General features: G+C 39.0%; 1 protein-coding gene across 3 annotated transcripts in view; it reads right to left on the bottom strand.

Moving 5' to 3' along the window:
• rassf2a (Ras association domain family member 2a) overlaps positions 1 to 10,305 on the bottom strand; it is a 19,125-nt gene extending 8,820 nt beyond the window's left edge. Inside the window, exon 1 of one of the 3 annotated variants that reach the window (XM_053236190.1) lies at positions 9,971 to 10,305. The gene's annotated coding sequence lies outside the window, so the exon portion shown is untranslated. Of the gene's footprint in view, positions 1 to 3,815; positions 3,970 to 9,970 lie in introns of those variants that run through there. The other 2 variants (XM_053236189.1, XM_026945803.3) reach the window with 2 other exon arrangements.
• Positions 10,306 to 15,298: the final 4,993 nt, after the last annotated feature.

Below are 15,298 nucleotides of genomic sequence, written 5' to 3' on the forward strand. Positions count from 1 at the left end.
ATGCAATCGCTCTTGAAGAAATCGGACTACATATAAATATGAGGTTGTACACATGGAAAATCTATTTCCTAATTAATCTATTAGCATGCATGTGGAGAAACGAAAAAACTTTCGATGATAAAAGGTACAGATACACATGTCTGAAGAAGTAAGAAAAAAGATACAGAAAAATTAAAACAGCATTAAGCAAAACCAGGGCTATAATAACAATAACAGCGTCAACATTTTTTATCATGAAGTGTGCCAATAATTCTGAACTTTATTCTAACTGTGTTATATTATTAATGTTTTTGTGTTCAGGCTTGAGAAGAATTCTTCTTGCTGAGTTGAATGTAACTAATAATCATACTTCACATTAAGGGTGAAATAAATGGACAGTGTGGATTGAGGCTTCAATTTAAAAGGGAATGAATGAAATGAAACGATGCAACAATCCAAACTGTTAATGATGAGTAAAAAATAATTCATATTTATATTCATAGCTGGTGTGTGAGCAGGGTAGCAAGGTGATTTGGGTCATAACTCTGATACTTTTAAAATAGTTCATCTCTATTCATCATCATCATCATCATCATCATCGTCATCACTCCTGTATTAACTGTAAGTCTAGCCCAGACTTAATACTTAATCGAAACTGTATCGCAGCAGAGTCAGAGGTATCATCAAAAATCGAATCGCTGCCTTATCACATCGAAATGTGGAAGCATGAGGTTTACACCTGTACTTCAGACTGACACTTACACACACACACACACACACACACACACACACACACACTGTTATTTAATGAATACAGAACTGCAGAAAATGTAATAAGTGTGTTAACTGTGTGTGAAGGGGGAAGGGGCGGATCTCTAAAGCGGACATTTTGACTCCATAGTCTCTTCCCTTCCCTTCACTCCCTAGTCCCTGAAGGAGGAGAGGATAATTACTGTGGGGCTGAAGGGAGGATCGTCTTACATCAGATGAGTGCTAGAGGACAGGTCGGTCCAAATCAAATGAACCAGCCTGAAATAGCGAGGAAAACAATCAAGAGAAAGATCTGATTTTATTTATATTTTTTTGGGTCTGTGGATTTCCAACTGTAGGTCCATGAAAGTTCAAATGCATATTTCACAAAGTTCCTCAATTCGAGTTATGGTTTTGTATGTTAAGAAAATGTATTTCACTTCATTTCAAGAGACAAAGCTCTCGCACATGGACGCGAGTGCTAGCTAACATCAACCATCACACCAGCTAGCATACTTTAGAGTTTGAACCAAAGTTTAAGTATTAATTATATGTATTTGGACACAAATGACATCACATGAGCTTTAGCTAAGCAGAGGTGCCAATATTTATGCTTGAGCCATAGCATTTACAATATTTAACCCGTTGCTACGGCAATATGGGAGACACCTGAACGCTATTTCAACTAAAACTGCGGTCAGACCGAACTTGATGTGGTCCTCAGGATGATCTTTTCTGATGCATCCTTAATCAACTATACTTCCTGTGTGAATAACCTCTCACACACACACACACACACACACACACACACACACACATACAGGGATTGGAGTTTCCCCTGGCATGGTGCCAATACAGCTACATTTTCCTTCTGAGCTGCTCAGGGGGGCTACAGAGAAGCTTCCGGAAACAGAGAGACAGAGAGAGAGAGAGACAGAGAGAGAGAGGGAGGGAGGGAGAAGAACAGGTGCAGGGTCACTGTGTCTATTCATTAAGTCTGTGTGCTTGTGTGTGCTCTAGTAGAAAAGACTGCTTTGGCATATTTTATGTTATAGTCAAACCCTTACAATGTAACGTCCCAAATAGCGAGCGCTAGTTTGTATAAGTAAACTAAGAAATTGTGTGTAGTTAGTGGGTGTGAATAATTGAGCAAACAAAGTGCAAAGTTTAACACAGAGAAAAGCGTTGGCCCGGTCAGCGTGAGATCATTAGTTTGAATTCTGACGATGACTCAGCCGTGTCTCCCCGTCAGTCACAGAGACACTAGCCAATCGTGGCCATTTGTGAGCTCAGGTATGCGGAAGAGGGCAGATAGCACTTTCCTCCAAGTGTGTTACGCTGCCCCGTGACACACGAGTGAAAAGATGCAGTTGGCTGGCTTCATGTTATAACGTATAAGTATACAACGTTTATAAGGTTTTGAAATTTAATACCTGCCCGTTACAATCATCATCATTCTGAAGGTAACTTTGAGGCTGCAGTAAGTCACAGTGTAGGCACTAAATTATTCGATCTGAACTCACTCCAAACTGTTTTGTTTTTTTTTGGCCCCAAACTGCATATTCACTAAAGGACAAAACCACCAAAATATATTTTGGATTAAAATAATGGACAAAAAGTGCAATTTTGCTCATGTTAAGGATTAAAATGTAATGTTTCATACTCTAATCATAATAACATTTAGCATTTATCTTCCATCAACCCTCTTAGTAAATCTGCTTGCATGTTTTATGTGTGTGTTCTTAAACCTGCATTAAAGTTTTACACACAAACCTTGAATATATACTTATCCACATGTCATGTACCTACAGTCAGTGGATTTCATTAAATAAATTAATTCAGAAAAAATTATATATACATAATATACATAGTACATACACACATAAGCAATATACTGGTTTTCTGCACATCACTATTAAAAGTGCGTTGCACATCATGTGTTTTTTCTATTATAATGATTGCTTTTCAGTGTGACAAAGTCCTCGCCAGACTCCAGTTTCCACTCAGCTGTTAACTCTACCATCTGTGTATGACGTCCTTATTCGAGTCTACTTCCAGCTTGATTTTGTACTTTTTGCGTTTATTATTTTCCATGTTATAGTTCATGAGCTTTAAGACCAGGGAAACTGAATGTAGATAATGCAAAGTGGGATGTGCATCCAGGAGGCTGCATTAGTGCAGAAAATAATGTTTCTGCACTAATGTTCATGTTCCTCTGACTAACAGAAAGTCTAAACGTTTTTCCAACATACTTTTCCAGACCTGCACGACATCCTGCAATACGCCGTACTCAGAACTCGGACATTTCTCAAGTTGATTTACGATTTCCTACACACTTTCCAGTGCTTCCACTCGGAAAACATGGATGCCCCAAGCAAGATCGTATCTGTATGACTAGTCTCTGAATTTTATAAACATATACAGAAGCTCCATGTTAATTATTTCTCTGAAATTTGAGATTAGAAACGACAGGTCAAAGATCTTGTTCATTTTTGCTTAAAAACAATAAGCTGGCACAAAAGTCTAATCACGTTAATAAAAGTTTTCACAAGACAAAAGCTACATATCGAGTAAAATCAAGTTTTATCAAGTATCAAGTAAGATTGATGTAAAGGGGAATCTGAGTGGATGTTGCCCAGATTCCTGACTTCTGAGCTGAATGACCTGATTTAATACCTGCCCTTCAGTACCCGCGTCCAATCGCCATTTCGAAAGTGACGCTCAGGCTGCTGTCAATCAAACTGCAGGTGATGAATGAATCGATTTGCATCGACTCCACCCTCTATTTTACACACTTACACAGCAACGCCCCAAAATTACAGAAGAAAAGGGAATCTTAGTCCTACATGCATAACATACACCTGCACAAGAATCCTGCCCACAAGGTCCCGCCCACAATGCCACTGTAACCAATCAGAAATAAAATTTATGACTCAAATTTCTAGAAACTTTTTTAAGCTGAATTATTATAAGATCATCAAATAAATGTTCATTTATGCATTTACTGTGTTGTCACTTGTAAATGCCTGAGTACAAAGGCTTGAACACACACACACACACACACACACATACATATACACCCCTACCTGTAACACTGAGTCACACTTCAGTTAACTAAACTCTGTGACCCTGTGATCTTCCCGTACCAGTGAGCAGAGCTGTGTTACCTTTCCCCTCGCGCGTGCGTGTGTGCGCGCGCGCGTGTGTGTGTGTGTGTGTGTGTGTGTGTGTAAGGTTCTCTGCAGGGACGAGACGTTCTTCATTAGCCTGAAGTGGCAGAAATTTGAGGAAGTGTTCTGCTCCACTCTTCCTCTTTCTGTTGCTCAGAGAGGAAGCTGACACTCAAGCTCAAGCAACGCTAGACTTCCTCAATGTAAACGAGTCCCAAACAACACACAGCTGCTCTCCTCTTTACTCCTCTGTCTCTCTTCCTGTCTCACACACACACACACACACACACACACACACACACACACACACACACACACACATACGTGTACAAAATACCCATGTTACACTGATATATAATCAGCTTCAGAAGTATTGGCACCCTTCAAGAAAAAGGGTGCCAATAATATCTATCTATCTATCTATCTTTCTCTCTCTCTCTCTCTCTGTCTATCTATCTGTCTGTCTAACTGTTTGTCCACCTGTCTATTTGTCTGCCAGCCTGTCTATCTGTCCATCGATCCATCTGTCTATCTATCTCTCTGTTTGTCAGTTTGTCTGTCTGTCTGTTTATCTGTGTACCAGTCTATCTATCTATCTATCTATCTATCTATCTATCTATCTATCTATCTATCTATCTGTCTATTTGTCTGTCTATCTATCTATCTGTTTGTCTATCCTGTCTATCCTATCTGTCAGGTCTAGTTGTCTGCCGGCCTGTCCATCTGCCCATCCGTCCGTCTATCCACCTGTCTATCTTTTCCACATCTGCATAAGAACACTGCCCACAAGTTCCCAGCCACAATGCTGCTGCAACCTGTCACAAAACTGTCTGTCTGTCTATCTACCTATCTATCCAGCTATTTGTCTGTCTATCCATCTATCTATCTGTCTGTCCATCTGTCAATCTGTCCATCCATCCATCCATCCATCCATGTTTAGAATTCGTTTCCGAATTACTGGCACCCTTCCTGAAAATGATCCAAAACAAATATACATAATTAATGCTAACAACTTTCCAGAAGAGGCTGAGCTCGTTATCAACACACATCTCGTCACCCCATCTGCTCCTTCAACTTCATGCATGAGTGTGTGTGCGCGTGTGTGTGATGTAAGAACCTAACCAAGCATCCCTGCCCCTCCCGTGTTCTTTACACACTCCGCATTGTGTTCACTCATTCAGCCATGATGAAATATTCAGGAGCAATCAGCTCAGAATAGCGAACCGCTGCTTTAATATTTCACACGTTATATAAAGCCTCGATGGTCAAAGCTGCAGAGGAACACGGAGAGCTGTTTGCGTTCAGGTCAAAGTCAGAGACGCAACAGTCGAGCTGGAGATTACAAATCACACTGCAGTAAACACGCAACCTCTGATCGAAACTCTGATCAGAGAAAATATGCAGTATACACAAGTTTAATGTTTATTAAAAGCTGCATTACTATAGCAGGAAAGTTCAGATGTGATTCGCTGAAGTAGTCCATTTCCCATCATGCCTTTCTTTCCATTCTTTTTGTAATATTTTCAGGGTTTGCTCTTGCTTGTAATTTATCCATATATTTTCATATTATCCATATATTTGCCTTCTTTTTCATGCTTGCTTTTAATTTTTCTTCTTTCCTTGCTATTTTCCTTCCCTCCCTCCCTGCCTCCCATTTGTTATTTATCATGTTCGTTCCTATCTATACTTAAAAGGATATTATAGATGAAATTCCCAAATGTTAATCATTGATGAATTTATACTAGATTTTGTACTGAAATGGCATTTTTTATATAATGTATGGTATAATATACTGTATATTGTATCATTAGGGATAAATGTATAAATTTAAAATTTATATCCGGAATGTATATGTTGCCGTAAAGCTGCTTTGTGACGATGTATATTGTTAAACATGTTATATAAATAAAACTGAACTGAATTGAATTGAATATTGTCTTGATTAGGGAATAAATAAATTTAGACAAAGCTAATTCACATTTACAAAAAATACTTGCAAAAATATCAGCAATGAACTGACAAAGATTGTTTTAAAAAATGACCCTGTTCATGTACCGTGACTCATTCTAGTGCACTGAGTTTACACGAAACAGAGCTTTGCTCTAATAAAGAGGAAAAGGCGGATGAAAAAGGAAAAGAAACGGTTCATACTTCCTCATTCCACCCGGCACAGATTCGATATGACGTCCTGCTTTGACTCTGAAGCTCTGAATCTTTCACCCGACTGATAAGTCACACTTTCAGACACTGTGGTAAATAAAGAACAGCCTTCTGTCATGACTTGAGGGTTTTTTTTTTTAAATCCCACTGTTTTTTTGCACTTATGTAACTGTGCTCTCAGCCATCATGCGCCAGACTACACATGAGAAATCCAGGAACAAGAAGATCTATATTTATTTACACCAGACGTTGATATGAGCACAGAGCTAATATGATCAACAGTGAAAAAAAAACACATTTAGGAAAGATTTATCAATATTTGGCAAGATTAGTTCTTTAAAGGTTAAAGTGGTGGAGTTGATAAGATTTGAATGATTTTTTAGATCCTTGAGCCCGCCCCCCATTTCTACCACGTATACAAAGCTCCGCCCACAAAACCAATGCTGGTTCAACTAGAGTTAGCGCATATCACAATAAACATGCAAAAACAGGCTTATAAAGCTTTATGAAGAGGTTCATGAGTTCTGTCACTGTCCTGTTTTTCTTTCTAATAAGCTCTTATGAGCTCTAAGCTATAGTACTAGCATGTTAGCATTGTTAGCTAAAAGACAGGTCATTCACCTGCTTGGAAGCCAAGTTATAACACTATAAACTCGTGAAACACGTAGCTAATTCTGCGCCTAGTTTTACCCCTTCACCCGTAATAAATGGCCCCATCTTGGAAAAGCACTGCCAGTGTTTGTTCTGGTTTTACAGCAATTCTTGTTGTTAAGTATTTTCAAGGCTTAGTGTTTTTTTTTTTTGTTTACAGGAGAGTTACCTGGCTGTGCTTGCTGATCTGAGACTGAGACGGGGCTGTGGTGTTGTTGGAGTGTCTATAAATGTCTATCAGGAGATGCATCCAAACACAAACAAGCACTCCGGACCGTAATGCAGTTTTCCAAACATGTATCTCAGCCATGTAATACACTCGAGGCCATGTGACCACACATGAGGCCATGTCTTAAGCCATGTTTTTTTTATCATGTTCTACACATTTTTCTACATTATTTGTACTAGTAAAAAATCGACTACTGCACCTTTAAATAGACAAACAATAATCTATAAATAAGAGCTGGCATTTGTTTAAGCCAATAACAAACATCCATGGACTTCTCTGCTCACAGGGAAACTGAAAACTGTCCAAGTGGGCATGGCCTAATAGTCTAATAAGCACACTTTATGAACATCCCTCTGGCTGAGAATCCCAGCTTGCTACAGGAATACTAAACCCAATTACAGAGTTAGCACAGGGGCTCCTGATTAGATTTTGTTTGCTAGCTTGCTCAGACTCGAGAGCATTTAAGCACAAACCAGAAGATATTATTATAGCTATGACTTCAGCCTCGTGATTGGTGGAGCTTATGTACTCATGATTAGCCCCGCCCACTTTAGAGGAAAAGGAGAGCATTTAGACTACAAAAAGTCACTTTTCTAACTACAAGCTGTTTACACAAGACCAATATTAACTCCTCGAGGTTGATTCTCAAACACACTAAGGCGTTTAAAATCTTGGTCACTAGCGAAGAACCTTAATTGCTGAGTTCATAATATCCCTAAACTGATGCTCTTTTTTAGTGAGTGAGTGTTTGCAGGGTCAACTGTGTGTGTTTGTGTGTGTGTGTGTATGTGTGTGTGTGTGGTGGTCTGGGGGGATTTATGAGAACCGCCAGTGGAAGAGGAACAGACTGTGTTCAGCCAAACACACACACACACACACACGCACACACTTAACCCACAACTGACCTTCCCACAATTATTATTTTTGTCTGATTCTATCTGTGGACTTCTGTTTTCCTCACGTTTTTCTTTAATACGTAGCTCATTTTCGTGCGTGTGTGCGTGTGTGTGCGTGTGTGTGCGTGTGTGTGCGTGTGTGTGCGTGCGTGTGTGTGTGTGTAAATATCTTCCTCTATCTTTAATCTCCATCAGGGTTTGCATCACCGACTCCTTTTGCCTGGTTTTCCGATTCCAAAGCAGTTACTCACTGACTTTCACTCTCTATTAAGATCCAGATCACGACTGTTTGTCTTTCATGCCCACACACACACACACACACACACAGACACACAAACACAAACAAGGTCACAGAACAGAATCCCGTTTCTCCATCACCTCCCAAGCGCCTTCGCTATTGTTCAGATCGTCATGACGACGCTGAAAACACTCGTCAACCCACAACAAGCCAAACATCGGGAATGATTTTCCTCCTCTCTTCCTTCCCTCTGCTTATGAGTTTAACAGCTTGCTGTCACAGAGTTCACCACTGAGTGTGTGTGTGTGTATGTGTGTGTGTGTGTGTGTGTGTGTGAGACTGTTTACTCGAACCTGTTCCACCATGCATACCCGGGCACGAGGATTTATGAAACACCACATACAAATACATCTCTCTCGCTCGAGGAGAACTGCCAGATCTGTTAGTGTGGGATTTTGTGTGTGTGTGTGTGTGTGTGTGTGTTCAAGCCAACATTCATCTGTTACCCATAAATCACTGCTCTCTTTTAAAACAAAGACGCTCATCATGAGGTCTTGGGATGGCTAACAGTTTAACAGTTTAACAGTTTAACAGTTTAACGTTCTAAAGGAGAACCTTTTCTGAGGAAACCCCGTGTTGTAGGGTTCTGCACAGAACCTTGTGACGAACTGAAGAACGCTACAGTCTCAACTATAGTCTCAGTTATCAATGCAGCATTACGGCTTTCCGCTCTGCATCAGTGTAGAGAAGAAGAAGAAGAAGAAGAAGAAGAAGAAGAAGAAGAAAAAGCATTTTAGCATTTTATCCTGGTCAGGGTGTCAGTGGATCTGGAGTCCCCGGAATACTTGGCGTTTCACACACACACACACATGCACGCACACACACTCATTCACAAAAACAGGCATTTTACTGTAGCCAATCGACCTACTGGAATGTTTTTGGGAGGTGGGAAGAAACCGGAGAACCCGGAGGAACCCCTATAGAGACTCGTAGAGAACATGTGAAACTCCACACATAAAGTATCCTGAGATCATGAACGAACCGGGGACGCTGGAGCTGTGGGGCGGCAACGCTACCCACTGGAGCACCATGACAACAACAACAACAACAACGTCAACAACAACATCAGCAACAACAACAGATTCAACATGGCTGATGCTGAATATCAGTTGAGCATCCGCCTGGTATCAGATCCGACGTGACCTATTTTCCCCCCACTGGTGGATTATAAACCATGAACACATGTGATGCTCCCTGACATGACACACATCTTGCACATAAACCCAATTTCTCTTAAAGCACTTCAACACCAACACCACACCTCTGACCTCCAACCTAGGAACGAAATCGTACAAATCTTTGAAGCTCCGTGTTCGTGGTTTATAATCCAGCGGTGGGAAATGAGGTCAGATCTGATCTGATACAGACAATTCTGTTCCCAGGCTGTGATCTTTAGCTATTAATAACCAAATCCTACAACTCGGCGACTAAGAGGACTTCAGGAGGGGTTATCAGCTCTGATACCTCAACTGCATTAAAAACAAATGAGAAGAGTGAGATCAGGGCATCTTTAGTAACAAACAAACAAACAAACAAACAAGATACTACTATCATTTTGTGTGACTACAGATGCATTGACTTAACTATCATTATCATTATTATTATTATTATTATTATTATTATTATTATTATAACATGACTCCTTTTTTCTTCAGGAGAGATCTGAGAGTCTAATAACGCATTATAACCGCTTCCTCACGCGGGCCATGTCTTCCTGGAATCTACTGATCGCGCGCTCAAGCGGCACATCAGGATCTGCGCGAGCCTGCAGGATCCACTGAAGAACCATCTTTACATCTTTACACACACATTACAGAAGTATCTCATGTCCACTCACCGGTCGCGCGGCTGCTGCTGCTGCTGTGTGTGTGTGTGTGTGCGTGGGTGTGCGTGCGTGGGTGTGTGTGTATCACGAGAATCCCGACGTCTGCGCCTCGCGCTTTCCTGCCTCCTTATCTCCACGCGCCTCACGCTCTCTCCTTGTGTGTGTATGTCCGGGAAGAACCGAATGCACGTGCAGCGCACTTCCGGCTTGGCTGCTGTTCCGTGTCCGACCCAAACGCGTGTTTCCTCGCTGAGCGCGCGCCCGACTCGACCGCACCGTCCGCGCGCGCCGCAAACAATCAGGCTGGTGTTGTGTATGTAACACACACACACACACACACACACAGAGAGAGAGAGAGAGAGAGAGAGAGAGAGAGAGAGAGAGAGAGAGAGAGAGAGTCGTGATGGGAGATTCGAGAACGAATCGGTTCTTCTTATTTGTTTTAAACGACTCCCTTAAGCGAGTCGAACATATGAATCGATTCACACGTATGGCCGAATCTTAAGTTGGTTTTGAGTCATTTAAGTAATTTAATATTAGAATAGTATTTATATTATATTATATTATTAAATATTAATTCATTTTTAAAATCTATATCATAATATATTTAATAATGCTGCATAATATATATTTATTATATATTTTTTTTAATCATCATTATTTTATATATATTTCACAGTGGAATTTTATCATTGAGAGATAGATAGATAGATAGATAGATAGATGAAACACTATCTTTGTGGTCTTTGTTTATTGATTTTTGTGGTCGTTTCATGCATCTTGAGTTTCATTAACCTCTCCAGATATAGATGGTCAAAAATACCCATGACCCATGAATTTCAGATAAATTCATCTTTTAAACCACTTCATGGGTTTCAGATGCATTCTGTCCAGATGTTGTGCGTTCTGCATAAAACAGCTCCACAGTGGAACGTCGCTGTCTGCAATTTACTGGTCACGTGTAATTATTTGATTTGCATCTGACACACACTACAGCAATGCAGGTTTCACTGTAACTGGAAGGATTTTAATTTCTTATCTGAAGACAATCTAGATACAACATACGTGAAATGAGCATGTATAAACTCAGTCTTTCAAACTGAGGCAAGAGAAGACAGGACGAGAAGACAAGACAACATAAATTAAGACAAGACAAGATAAGAGAAGGTGAAGTCTCTGTGGGAAATCATTTCATTTATTGTACTTCTGCAACAAAACAGCTTCCCTCAGGGATCAGTAAAGTACTCTATCTATCTATATATCTATCTTTCTATCTATCTATCTATCTATCTATCTATGGTAAGACAAGATAAGATAAGATAAAGTAAGACAAGGCATGGTAAGGTAAGATAAGACAAGACAAAGTAAGACAAGACAAGGTAAGACAAGACATGATAAAGTAAGACAAGACAAAGTAAGACAAGACATGGTAAGGTAAGACAAGACATGGTAAGATAAGACAAGATATAGTAAGACAAGACATGGTAAAGTAAGACAAGACATGGTAAGGTAAGACAAGACAAAGTAAGACAAGACATGGTAAGGTAAGACAAGACATGGTAAGGTAAGACAAGACATGGTAAAGTAAGACAAGACATGGTAAGGTAAGACAAGACAAAGTAAGACAAGACAATGTAAGACAAGACATGATAAAGTAAGACAAGACAAAGTAAGACAAGACATGGTAAGGTAAGACAAGACATGGTAAGGTAAGACAAGATAAAGTAAGACAAGACATGGTAAAGTAAGACAAGACATGGTAAGACAAGACAAGACAAAGTAAGACAAGACATGGTAAGGTAAGACAAGACAAAGTAAGACAAGACATGGTAAGGTAAGACAAGATAAAGTAAGACAAGGCATTGTAAGGTAAGACAAGACACATGGTAAGGTAAGACAAGACAGACAAAGTAAGACAAGACATGGTAAGACAAGCTGCATGGTAAGGTAAGACAAGAGAAAGTAAGACAAGACAAGACAAAGTAAGACAAGGCATGATAAGGTAAGACAAGACAAAGTAAGACAAGACATGGTAAGGTAAGACAAGACATGGTAAGGTAAGACAAGATATAGTAAGACAAGACATGGTAAGGTAAGACAAGATATAGTAAGACAAGACATGGTAAAGTAAGACAAGACATGGTAAAGTAAGACAAGATGCATGGTAAGGTAAGACAAGACATGGTAAGGTAAGACAAGATATAGTAAGACAAGACATGGTAAGGTAAGACAAGACATGGTAAGGTAAGACAAGACATGGTAAAGTAAGACAAGATGCATGGTAAGGTAAGACAAATCAAGACAAAGTAAGACAAGACATGGTAAAGTAAGACAAGACATGATAAAGTAAGACAAGACATGATAAAGTAAGACAAGACATGATAAAGTAAGACAAGACATGGTAAGGTAAGACAAGATGCATGGTAAGACAAGGTAAGATAAGATAAACTTTATTAATTCCTCACGGGGAAATTAAAGCATTACAGCTGCCTGTGTTACAGCGAAAGTAGATAAATAGATAAAGCAGAAGTCGTGCCAGTGTGACAAGAATAAAAAAGAGAAGAGTAGCAGCGTGATGTGTATGCAGTAAAGAGGTTTATCAGAAAATGTGTAAAAATACAGACATAGTGGTGCAATGAGTGTCAGCAGTTTTCACTGAAACTGCACATTTTGTCTTAACACATGCAGATAGATGAGGAAAATGTGGAAATACAAGGAAAACACTTGAAAATGCATGTTTCCCTGCAAATTAATCCATCTTTAAAACCAGAATCATAGAGTAAATTAGATAAATATATGCCCAGTAAATTTATATAAAATAACCAGTAATCATTCACAGTATCCTTAGACAATATTTGTTATTATTTTATAAACAATAAATAAATAAATAAACATATAACAACATATAACCTAAATAAAGATATTTAAGCTAAAGTTTTTATCTACACAAAGTGACCATCTGGAGCAGGGATCTGTTGTGTAGTATTTCTGGCGTGACGAATCAAAAGTATTCAAAAGAGTCGATTCATTGAAGTGAGTCCTGACGGTGGTCACAGGAGGCGACCTATTGTTCCTGCCCTCGCGCGCTGCTTCAGCCAATCAGCGCGCGCCCTTTCACGCCTCTTTGTTCACAAAACAGAATAATAAATGAGGGAATCCCAGCTCAGCCAATCAGCGCGCAGCTTTACTGCCCCTTTGATCGCGCCGCCGCATGAATAATTAATGAGGGAATCCCGTAAACAATAGCAGGATGGTTGGTTCAATGGAGCAGGTATTTTTTTTGTTTACAGCCTGCTGAAAAAAATAGCCTATTAATTCAAATAAATAATTAATACAGCTCACTTAGGAGAACATTTAATCTCATTATTATTCATACAATTACAATAATTATTTCAGTAGCTTTTTTTTTTTAAAGCTAATTACACATCTATTATATTTAGGGAAAGGATTACAATATGATCCTTAAAGCACATATGACTTTTTTATTGTTGTGCAGTTATTTGACCAGTTTGTTCAGCTTTCGGATGTTAAATCACATGAACCAGTTAGCTATAGTTATTATTATTAATATAACATTATTAATATAACAGTGTAATTAATGTATATTATCATTATTAATATAACAGTGTAATTGCTGCATAATTAAATATTGAGTATTAAAACAATTGCAAAGATTATAAAAATTAAAATTTGCTGTAACTCCTGACAGATCTGGTTGCTGTGTTCGCTTTCTATTTCTGAAGGATATTGTTAATAAATAATGTTAGATTTTATAACCACATTAATCCAAAGAGGAGAGAAAAAGGGGCAAGGTGGATTTACAAGAATAATAATAATTATTATTTTTTTTATTAATTATTATTTTATTTTATTTTTTTTTACAGAGGGCATCCTCTGACATTCCCCTCAAATCAATCCCTGACTACACACACCCAGGAGGAAGCCATTTTGGATTCTGTCCATTAACACTGGCGGCTCTGGCGCAGTAACACACACAGTAATACGGTTAATCGTGTTAAAGCAGACGGTCACGGTCGGGAGCCAGACACTGACATGGGTTCAGTGGGTTCTTAGTGGGTTTGTAATAATGGGAATTTGTGTTTTTTAAATGGGTCCTAGTAGTTTAACAAGCATCCTGTGACTGATTCTGAATATATCTGATGGTTGTCTAAGTGTCCTACAGGAGTCTGGTGGTGTCTTATGGGGATATTCTTGTCATAAGTGTTGGTTTAATTGCCATTTATACTACAGCGCTGTTAAATTCTGGATTCTGATTGGTCATAAGGTGTTGATTAATTTTCTCTGACAGTATTGCAGCTGAAAATCACAGGATTATATTAATGTGCTCGTTCTAATGTTATAGTTTCTATAGTAATAACTAGCAACATAATAGGGAAGGATTAAAAAAAACGTGACATTTCACAAAGAAAAATCTTTGATATGATGACGTTTTCTGTAAGGAGATGTTTATTTAACATTTTTGGAAGGAGTCTCCAGTGTCAGTGCTTTGTAACAGTCAGTTTTCTGCCATGCAGAAGTTTTTGGGACAGAGGAGGTTACGCTTCGTGGCTCCTTGGTTACACGACAAGCTGCATATTTTTTTGTCTTAACTTCAAGAGAGAGGAAAAAAATAGAGGCTGGTGAGGAAGCGACTGTTTCTAGCTGCTAGAACGTAAGTAAGAACAGCGACAAACTAGTTTCACAGACATTCCGCAACATTAAGTGTAACTACAAATGGATAAAAAGTATGACGTTGTACATTATTAAATGAAAAACTGTAATTGTTGGCAAATTGCTGTGGTACTGTACAAGAGCAATAAAACACTGCAGGACGTGCTGTTACAGGAAAACAATCCACCTCCAGGTGTTAGGAGTAACTCTGCTTCATCACATCAGGCTGTTGTTGATTATTTTCCTATAACAGCACACACTCCCAAGTGTTTTATTCCTTACTTAGTGGACTTAGTATTATGTGTGATAATTGTACCTGAGACGATGCTGCAGTTCAAGATGAACGAAACAACAACATATACGCCAACATACAGCAGGTAAATAGATACAAAAAAAAAATCTCCCAGAAGTTATATTGCATGAAGGGAGCCAATACTTATGCACTCATCCAAAGACAGTTGAAGTTCTTACTGCAGACTTGGATGTTTGTAGTCTATAATATTTCTAAACTGTGTAAATATAGGAGATGTATATTACACACTCTTAAGACTGAAAGAAGAAGTTCTTCCTCTTTGAATCGCTCATTTCTTCCTAACTCCTGCTTGGTATGAGGTAGGTGTACCTAATAAAGTGGAAAATTAGTGTGTGTTTATATTAGAGATGGCATCC

The sequence above is a fragment of the Pangasianodon hypophthalmus genome, chromosome 8 (genome assembly GCF_027358585.1).
Source record: "Pangasianodon hypophthalmus isolate fPanHyp1 chromosome 8, fPanHyp1.pri, whole genome shotgun sequence".
NCBI lineage: Eukaryota > Metazoa > Chordata > Actinopteri > Siluriformes > Pangasiidae > Pangasianodon > Pangasianodon hypophthalmus.